Below are 10432 nucleotides of genomic sequence, written 5' to 3'. Positions count from 1 at the left end.
TCAGACACTCTTCTCGCCGACGTCATTGCCACTAAAAGGACTGTCTGAGAGTCACACCCTTTTCAGAAGCCCGTTTAAGAGACTCAGAGATCGCTGGAGCGCCTTCAACATGAGCCACAAGTTCCAAGCCGGACAGGGCAACCGCAAAGGAGGACGGAGACGAAGTGCCCCTCTGAGAAATCAGACAATATCCGGATGAGCAGCAAGGGACAAACCGGAGACTTTCCCCCGGAAGCAGGCCAACGCTGCCACTTGAACTCGAAGGGAATTGTAGGCCAGGCCCTTTTGTAGCCCGTCCTGCAAAAAGTCCAGCAAAAGCGAGACTGTTGCCAGAGTCGGCGAGATAGACTTTGGAGTACACCACGCCTCAAAAGTGTGCCAGATTCGAGCATAAGTCGCAGAGGTAGACCGTGTGCGAGCCTGCAAGAGCGGGGCAATAACCTTATTAAAATAGCCCTTGTCCCTCAATTGCGCCCTCTCAAGAGCCAGGCCGTAAGACCACAGCGGCAAGGATCACCGGACCCTGAACTAACAAGTTCGGAACCCAAGTCAAAGGAAGAGGTGCGTCCACCAGCATCTGCCGGAGATCTGCGTACCACCACGGACACCTTGGCCAATCCGGGGCGATGAGGATCACCAATCCTCAGTGCAGGCGAATCCGAAGTAGCACTCACCCTACCAAGGGCCAAGGAGGGAACACATACAGGAGGCCCGAGCGCCAAGGTTGAGCCAGGGCATCCAACCCCGCTGAGCGAGGATCTCTCCTTCTCCTGAAAAAGCGAGGGACTTTGGTGTTTACGCTTGACGCCATGAGGTCCAAGCCTGGAGTCCCCCATTTGGCACAAATCTGAAGAAGAACTTCTTCTGCCAGTTCTCATTCCGCCGAGTCGATTTGATGTCTGCTGAGGAAATCGGCTTGTACGTTGCTCTGACCGGCTATGTGAGCCGCGGACAGCAGCTCTCAGTGGCGCTTGGCTCAGTCGCAAATCTGAGACGCCTCCGCAGCAAGGGCCCTGCACTGAGTGCCGCCCTGACGAAAGATGTAGGTCACTTCTGTTGTGTTGTCTGACAGAACTCGGACAGGAAGACCCTTCAGCGTCCTGTGGAAGGCCAGAAGAGCCTGAAATATCACTCTCAGTTCCAAGCGATTGATGGACCATCCCGCTTCCGCGGTGGACCACAGACCCTGAGCATAGTGTCCCTGGCAATGAGCTCCCCAGCCCAAAAGGCTAGCATCCGTTATCACCAGACACCAAAAAGGAAGAGCCAGTGGCATCCCCTGCCGCAGCATGCTGTCGGAAAGCCACCAATCCATACTGCGCTGGGCCGCAGGAAGCCACTTTAGTCTGCGTTGGTATTCCTGGGAAATCGGAGACCATTGCTGGAGCAGAGCAAGCTGCAGTGGCCTCATGTGAGCTCTCACCCAGGGAACCACCTCTATGGTGGCCGTCATTGATCCCAGGAGCTGAACAAAGTCCCAAGCTCGAGGGCGAGGCATCCGCAGGAGCAGGCGTACCTGATACTGAAGATTGAGACGCCTGTTGTCGGGAAGAAAAATGAACCCCAAAGCTGTGTCGAGCCGGACTCCCAAATACTTGAGAGACTGAGAGGGGGGTCACGTGACTTTTGGGCATATTTACTACCCAGCCCAGAGTCTGAAGAACTGTAACAACTCTGGCTGTGGCAAGTCGGCTTTCATCTGTCGAATCCGCTCTGATGAGCCAGTCGTCGAGATAAGGGTGAACTCTGATACCCTCTCGCCTAAGAAAGGCAGCCACCACTACCATTACCTTGAAAAATGTCCAAGAAGCAGTTGCCAGGCCGAAAGGCAAGGTGCGAAACTGGAAATGTTGGCTCAATACCGCAAACCAGAGAAACCGCTGATGCGGCGGCCAGATGGGAATATGCAAATACGCTTCATTGAGGTCCAGTGACATGAGAAACTCTCCTGGCTGTACTGCCGCAATGACAGAGCGCAGGATTTCCATGCGGAAGTGTTGCACTCCTTAGCCCTCGTTGACTCTGCGTAAGTCGAGGATAGGTCTGAACGACCCGCCTTTTTGAGGCACCACAAAATAGACGGAGTAGCGACCGCAGCTACGTTTGGCGGGAGGAACCGGAACCACCGCTCCGAGTTTCAGCAACACCTGCAAGGTCTCGTTTACTGCTGCCCGTTTGGCGGCAGTGCCGCATCGGGACTCCAAAAACGCGTCTCCCACAGGGGCAGCGAATTCTAGTCAGTAACCTTCTCTGATCAGGTCCAGGACCCACTGATCCGAAGTAATCTTGGTCCACTCCTCGAGAAAGAGGGAGAGACGACCCCCTACTGTGGGAACCGACGAGTGGCCGGCGCCCCATCATTATGGAGGACGCCCCTGAACTCCTGGATGTTGCCCGGACGCTGCAGCGCATTTGTCTGAATGAAAGGAGTTCCTCTGCTGAAAACGGATACGTTGAATAAACTCCACAGAGCGCCCCGGGCGATACCTGCGAGCTTTGCGAAAACGTGGCCTGGAAGAGGAGGGAAAAGAAGGACTTTTGGAAGAAGGCCTCGGCCTATCCTCAGGCAACCGTTGGGACTTAGAGTCCCCTAGGTCCTTAACAATCTTCTCCAAATCCTCCCCAAATAAAAGAAGGCCCCGAAAGGGTAACCTCACCAGCCTTTGTTTAGAGGCCATGTCAGCCGCCCAATGCCGGAGCCAAAGAAGGCGGCGGGCAGCAACCGCCACCGACATCTGCTTAGCCGAAGCTCTGACCAGATCAAACAGGGTATCAGCCAAAAAAAATAGAGTAGACTCCATACGCGGCCGACCTCAGCGAGGGAACACGCTGCATCGGCGGGCTGCTCAATCGCCTGCTGCAACCAGGAAAGGCAGGCCCAGGCTGCATAGGAACTGCAAATAGCCGCCCGTAAGGAAAGGCCCGAGATTTCAAAGGACCGCTTCAGCGCAGATTCAAGCCACCAGTCCTGCATATCTTTCAAAGCGACCCCTCCCTCCACCGGGAGAGTAGTCTTTTTAGTCACAGCTGTGACTAACGCATCCAACTTTAGGCATCCCAAAGAGGGCCAACTGACTTTCACTCAGAGGGTAAATGTGACACATAGCCCTGGCCATCTTCAAGGGACCATCAGGGTCAGACCATTGAGCTGAAATAAGCTCTTGGACGGAAGCATGCACGGGAAAAGCCCGAGAAGGCTTCTTAGTACTAGCCATCCTAGGATTAACAGAAGAAGCAGCGCACTCATCAGGATCTTCAATACAAAGGGCCTGTAAGGCATCAGAAATGAGAGCTGGCAGCTCGTCACGGTGGAAAAACCGAACCGCTTTAGGGTCATCCAACTCCTGTGGCAAGCAGCCACCCTCATCTGGATCATCAGTCCGTGAGGGCCTACCAGACCCCTCAGACTCCCCGAAACTAGACCACGGGGGAGAACAGAGTGAAGAGTCTCCCTCAGACGGGGTATTCACTCGTCTACGTTTAGCATCAGCCAAAAGCTCAGGGGAAGAAATAGTCTCCAGCAGATGCTGGGTTATCAAGAACTGGAGGCAACCCAGTACGCAAGGAATTGTCAGGAGCCTCAGGCAGTGCTCTTTTTAACATAAAGGCCTTATGCATCAGCTCCTCTAGAAAACTCGAAACGAGGCGTCCCCCTGCACTCAGACTCCTCCGAAACCGCGAGGATCGAGTAACGTGGCGCCTCCAGCACAGCATCTAGGCAGCATGTGCTGCAAAGCCCCGCTGCTAATCTGCGTTTCCCACAGTGGGAGCAGCGCTTAACCCCTTCAGCAGACATCAAATACAGAAAACAAAATGGTGCCTTCGCACCAAAACTTACCCCACACAGAGCGCTGTCAGTGGGAACCTCCCCGGAGGAGCTGGGCACCACTCTCAACTCAGGAATCAAACAAGCTTCGGTCAAGCTGCACCGTACCAGGAGCTCTGGAGAAAGTCTCAGAAATCGCCACACGGTGAAAGTAAGCCTCTCTCTCTTTTTTTTTTTTTTAACTGTGAGGAAAGTTAGAGGCAGGCAGCCACAGAGGAACTCCGGGAGGAGAGGGAAAGGGGTAAGGCAGGGACAGGGAAAACCAAGTATGCCTTTAAAGTGGGCACCAGCAGCCACAACATCCCCCGCTCTACTGGCAAAGCACAGGAGCCACCCCAGGCAGAAATCCAGGAGCTGAGAAAGCGACGTCCACACCTGCTGGCAGAGGGAGTTGGGCGTCCAGGAACACCATGTGCTTTCAGTGTTCTCTATCTCCACCTGCTGATAGGCGGATACAACCCATCAGTTAATGGATTCATCTGCTGTTGATGACAAGGAAAAGTATTTCCATGTAATTTCATTGAGTGTTCCCTAGTCTATGTACCTTTTGAAAGAGTAAAAAAAAATCGATTCTACACCACTTAGGATTTTGTATACCTCAATCATATCTCCCCTCAGCTGTCTCTTTTACTACTACTACTTATCATTTCTATTGCGCTACTAAACGTACGCAGTACACTTGAACATGAAGAGACAGTCCCTGCTCGTCAGAGTTTACAATCTAATTATGACAGACAAACAGGACAAACAAGAGATAAGGGAATATTAAAGTCCCAGGCACATTCGAACGTTGGAGGTGAGAATTATTATATAGGATATCTAAATCTGCACTACCCAAGCTGCAAAGGCCTCAAATACAAATCAACCTACGCATCCAGCTTTTCCTACATAAGTACACAACTGTGGAACACATTACCAAAAGCCTTGAAAATGACGCACAACCACCTAAACTTCCGGAAATCACTAAAAACTAACCTATTCAAAAAGGCATACCCTGCCGCTCCAACCTAAATGCCTGACCTCTGTGACACAATAAAACTAAAGTACGTAATGGACATAACTCTTCCGTTGTATGATTCCCTAATTGTGGCTATACCACACGATCTTTATCCTACCACACCACCACTTTGTATTTGTTCTCATCGGAGCCAGCAAACGCCTCTCCGATACTATGTAAGCCACATTGAGCCTACAATATGTGGGAAAATGTGGGATACAAATGTAATAAATAAATATGCAAGGAGCTCAACGTATTTGAAGAGTTGTCTGGCTTTAAAGTAAATTATAAGTCGGAAATAACGGGGATAATGATATCCAATCCAGAATTCGAGGAAACGCTACACAATTTCTCCTTTAAAATGGCGAAGAACAGTTTTCAATATCTGGGCATACAGCTTCCCCGGGATCTTGCACAAATATATGGGCTAAATTATGTTCCAGTGTTTAGAGAGCTTCGGAAAGGTATGAGCAGGTGGAAAAGTGGATTGCTATCACGGTGGGGCAGAATAGCAGTGGTCAAAATGAATATAGTACCTAGGATGCTGTTCCTCTTCCAAACCCACCCGGTGGGTATTCCCACAGGTGAAATAAACAGAATGCAATCAGATATATCAAAGTTCACATGGGGGGGGGGGGAACAGGCTAGGATATCGAAAAAGATTATGTGGGGAGGGGTGGAACAGGGAGGGAGAGGAATACCGAACATTACTTGGTATTTTCAGGCAGCGCAGTTAAAACAGGTAGCCGAATGGAGTAAAGGGAAGGAACCACAAGTGGTGGTCTTAGAACAAAATTTTGAATTACAATGTAACTTAGAAGGGGGCTTGTGGGCATCCAGACCAATGTACAATCCCAAACGTAGGCCAGAGAATCCTTTTGTAGCTCACTTAGAAAGATTGTGAAATGCAAACTTAGGAGAGGTCGAGGGACATCTACATTAGCACATATCACACAGGAATCTGAATTCCCAGCGGGGAAAGGGTTAGAAGGTAAAGTTTGCCTATTTGCGGATGATACTACTACTACTACTTCTTAACATTTCTAAAGCGCTACTAGGGTTACGCAGCGCTGTACAGTTTAAGAAAGAAGGACAGTCCCTGCTCAAAGGAGCTTACAATCTAAAGGACGAAATGTCAAGTTGGGGCAGTCTAGATTTCCTGAATAGAGGTATAATGGTTAGGTGCCGAATGCGACATTGAAGAGGTGTGCCTTGAGCAAGGATTTGAAGATGGGCAGGGAGGGGGCTTGGCGTATGGGCTCAGGAAGTTTATTCCAAGCATAGGGTGAGGCGAGGCGGAAAGGGCGGAGCCTCGGGTTAGCGGTGGTGGAGAAGGGTACTGAGAGTAGGGATTTGACCTGTGAGCGGAGGTTTCGGGTAGGAATGTAAGGGGTGATGAGGGTAGAGAGGTAATGAGGGGCTGCAGATCGAGTGCATTTGTAGGTAAGTAGGAGAAGCTTGAACTGTATGCGGTACCTGATCGGAAGCTAGTGAAGTGACTTGAGGAGAGGGGTGATATGGGCATATCGGTCCTGACGGAAGATAAGACATGCAGCAGAGTTCTGAACGGACTGAAGGGGGGATAGATGGCTAAGTGGGAGGCCAGTGAGGAGTAGGTTGCAGTAGTCAAGGCGAGAGGTAATGAGAGAGTGGACGAGTGTTCGGGTGGTGTGCTCAGACAGGAAAGGGCAAATTTTGCTGATGTTATACAGAAAGAAGCGACAGGTCTTGGCTATCTGCTGGATATGTGCAGAGAAGGAGAGGGAGGAGTCGAACATAACTCTGAGGTTGTGGGCAGATGAGACTGGGTCGATGAGGGTGTTATCAACTGAGATAGAGAGTGGAGGGAGAGGAGAAGTGGGTTTGGGTGGAAAGATAATAAGCTCAGTCTTGGTCATGTTCAGTTTCAGGTGGCGGTTGGACATCCAGGCAGCAATATCAGATAAGTAGGCTGATATTTTGGCCTGGGCTTCCGCAGTGATGTCTGATGTGGAGAGATAAAGCTGGGTGTCGTCAGCATAAAGATGATATTGGAAACTATGAGATGAGATCAGCGAGCCCAAGGAAGAGGTGTAGATTGAGAAAAGAAGGGGTCCAAGGACAGATCCCTGAGGAACTCCAACAGAGAGCGGGATGGGGGTGGAGGAAGATCCATGAGAATGTACTCTGAAGGTACGGTGGAGAGAGATAAGAAGAGAACCAGGAGAGAACAGAGCCCTGGAACCCAAATGAGGACAGTGTGGCACGAAGTAGGTTGTGATTGGCAGTGTCAAAAGCGGCGGATAGGTTGAGGAGGATGAGGATGGAGTAGTGACCTTTGGATTTGGCAAGGAACAGATCATTACAGACTTTAGATAGTGCCATTTCTGTCGAGTGTAGAGGGCGAAAGCCGGATTGAAGCGGATCGAGGATGGCATGAGAGGAGAGAAAATCAAGGCAACGGCTGTGAACAGCGCGTTCAAGTATCTTGGAGAGGAAGGGTAGGAGGGAAATGGGGCGGTAATTGGAGAGACAGGTAGGGTCTAGTGAAGGTATTTTGAGGAGTGGTGTGACTACAGCATGCTTGAAGGTGTCAGGGACAGTTGCAGTACAGAGAGAGAGAGGTTGAGGATATGACAGATGGGGGGGGGGGGGTGACAGTAGGAGAGATGGTGTTAAGTAAGTTGGTGGGGATGGGGTCTGAAGAACAGGTGGTGCATTTCGAGGAGGAGAGAAGATGGGCAGTTTCCTCTTCGGTGATATCAGGAAAAGAGGAGAAGGAGGCCAACCGGGCGAGGAGTATGGGAGAAAAGATAACCTCCATGGCACAGGGCCGCGACTGAAGCAGAGTCTTCAGGGTAAAGCCAAGGTTCAGTTAGGGCAAGCAGATGGCGAGTACGAGAGATAAAGAGGTGATGGATGTAAGAAAGTTTGTTACAGACAGAGCGGGCATTCCACAGAGTGCAAGAGAAAGGCAGGGAAGGAGGGGAAAGGAACAGAAATTAGATTGAAGATATCACGGTGTGACCTGCACAAATAGGATGACAGCTAATGTGGAGGACCAGGATTGGGATTAATGTCCCCAGCGGAGAGCAGGAGAGTACGGAGAAGAGTAGGAGAGGTACGACGACAGCGACGAAGGAGATGGATGAATGGAAGGAAGGAAATGTTGAAGGGTGAGAACTGAGAAAAAGGGCTAAAGCAGGGAATGGATTGAGCAGTGCCAGGCTCATTTCTTCTTGTGTGTGTGTGGCATTGCCTGGCACTGCATCCCCTGCTGCCCACCTCCTGCCAGTCTCCTACCTGCTCCATCCTCTTGCCCTTCTCCACACCTCCTCCTCCAGTCCAGCTCCCTCCTTGCAGCCACTCCAGGGACAGGTCTGGATTATGCTGCACTGCTGGGAAAGAAAGAGAAGAGGGAAGTGAAACTCCGCCCCTTCACTCCACCCCAGGAACATTCTGACCAATCCCTAGGTAGGTGGTAGGTGAGGCTGTTTGAAAGGGGCGGGATCTTGTTGCTTTTCCTAAAATGGTGCCAAGCTCCGCCCACTGGCTTCAGCTCTTTCCAGCCTCCTTGTCTCATGTCATAGAGTCACTAACTGGCACATTGCAGACAGCCCATGAGAGCAGAGAGAGGAAGCACCGACTGAGACAAAAACAGGTGCTGCCACCTCTGGCCGGATGTTTCTGCAGCTTTCAGTTCTGAGTGGTGGTGGGCTTAAATGCTACAAAATCTGAACACAAAATACATAAACCCACACATAGCAATAAGGAAAGAATCCTGAATATATAAACAAGTCAATAATAAAGCACAATGAAAGGGAGGGGGGAGAGTAAGTACCAGGCAAGGAGTTCTACCATTTAGTACCTTGGTATGAAAAAGTAGCTGAATATATAGACATGACATTAAATAAACAAAATCTATGCAATAAGGTAAACCAAATTGTAAACACCAATGAAATAGCATAGGTATAATGTGCTTCAAAGGTACAACACAATGAACAGAACATGAGCCCTCCAGGGACAGGGAAAGACCCAGAGTACCTGAATGCAACATAGTAAATGACGGCAGATAAAGACCTGAACAGTCCATCCAGTCTGCCCCATAAGATAAACTCATTTTACATGGTATGTGATCAGTGGCGATTCTTGTTCGGCTGCCACCCGGCAGTGGCGTACCAAGGGGGGGTGCATGCCGCTGGGGGGGGGGGGGTGCCGCGTGCCGGTCAGCTTCGTTCGTTTCTGTTCCGGGGCAGAGGGAGCATGGAAACAAACGAAGCTGAGCGGCGAGCGGGCACCCCCCCACCACCACCACCACCAGTGGCGTGCACCCGGGGGTGTTCTTTCATCGGGAGGGAGTTGCGCTGCACTGGGAGGGGGGGCGCTGCACCCTGGGGGCGGGGCGCATCGGTGATCCGCCCCGGGTGTCAGCCCCGGGTGTCAGCCCCCCTAGAAACGCCACGGCCACCCGGGGCAGATCGCCGCTGCGCAAACCCCCAACGGGTGCAGCGGTGTCGTCCCCCCACCCCCCGGTTGCATTCTTACCTGCTGGCAGCATCCGCGCGGCTGTCGGATCCACTGGTTCCCTGCTCCCTCTGCCCTAGAACAGGAAGCAACCTGTTCCAAGGCAGAGGGGGCAGGGAACCAGCGGAGCCGACAGCCACACGGCGGACCGCCCCGTGCTCGGTAAGCCACTGTATGTGATGCGAGTTTGATTTCTCCTTGCATTTCTCAGGGCACAGACCGTAAAAGTCTGTCCTGCACTGTTCTTGTACTAAAAGTTCTGAAGCTAACATCGAAGCCCCTTAAAATTTACACTCCAGCCCACCCATCTCTATTCAGTTACAATCAGGGCATAGACCATAGTCTGCCCAGCACCGGTTTTGCTTCCCAATTACCGCCTTCACCTTGACCTACCTACTGAAAAAGGTGTGAGCAAAATCAAAATAAACCCAATAAAACATCTGAGCATCAATTACAAAGATACATTAATGAATAAAGAAACAGATAAAAATCGATCTAATTTACCCCACTTGCATTTACGTGTAGCAGGAAATTGTAATGAAATATCCTCATATCTCTTAAATAATAAAACTGTGTTCCACCAGATGAAAATGGATAAACTGGAATTATCCTTCCAATGTTGAATGGTCAATTTAAGAGCAATGCAAATTAAAACATCAAATAAAGAAGCAACTTCATCAGAAAGAAAGAGAGTTTGTAAGGGCAATACATTTCCAAACTGAGGGGTCCTTTTACTAAGCTGCGGGACGAGGGGCCCAGCGGTAGCAGCGCGCTAAGCCCGATTACCACCAAGCAAGCCATTTCTGAGGGTTTTCTTTCCCCTCTCCCCCCCCCAGAAATGGTGTGCCCTCAGGGTAGAGCTACTGTTGGGCTGGTGGTAGTCCCTGAAGGGTGAGCAGTAAGCCCGCACTGGGCTTACCCCGCTCTTAAAAAGGACCCCTAAATGCTTACAAGATACAGGAAATGAGAAAGTTGTACGACATCTAATATTTTAGGCCAAATATCCAGCCAAAATGTATAGACATTATTGTACCTTTCTGATAGAGCAAAACCAACATAAATCATTGAGAGATAATTTACTTTTAAAGGATTTACTACTACTACTA

Source organism: Microcaecilia unicolor, chromosome 1 (genome assembly GCF_901765095.1).
Source record: "Microcaecilia unicolor chromosome 1, aMicUni1.1, whole genome shotgun sequence".
NCBI classification, from domain to species: Eukaryota; Metazoa; Chordata; class Amphibia; order Gymnophiona; family Siphonopidae; genus Microcaecilia; species Microcaecilia unicolor.
Note: the sequence above shows the minus strand (reverse complement) of the source record.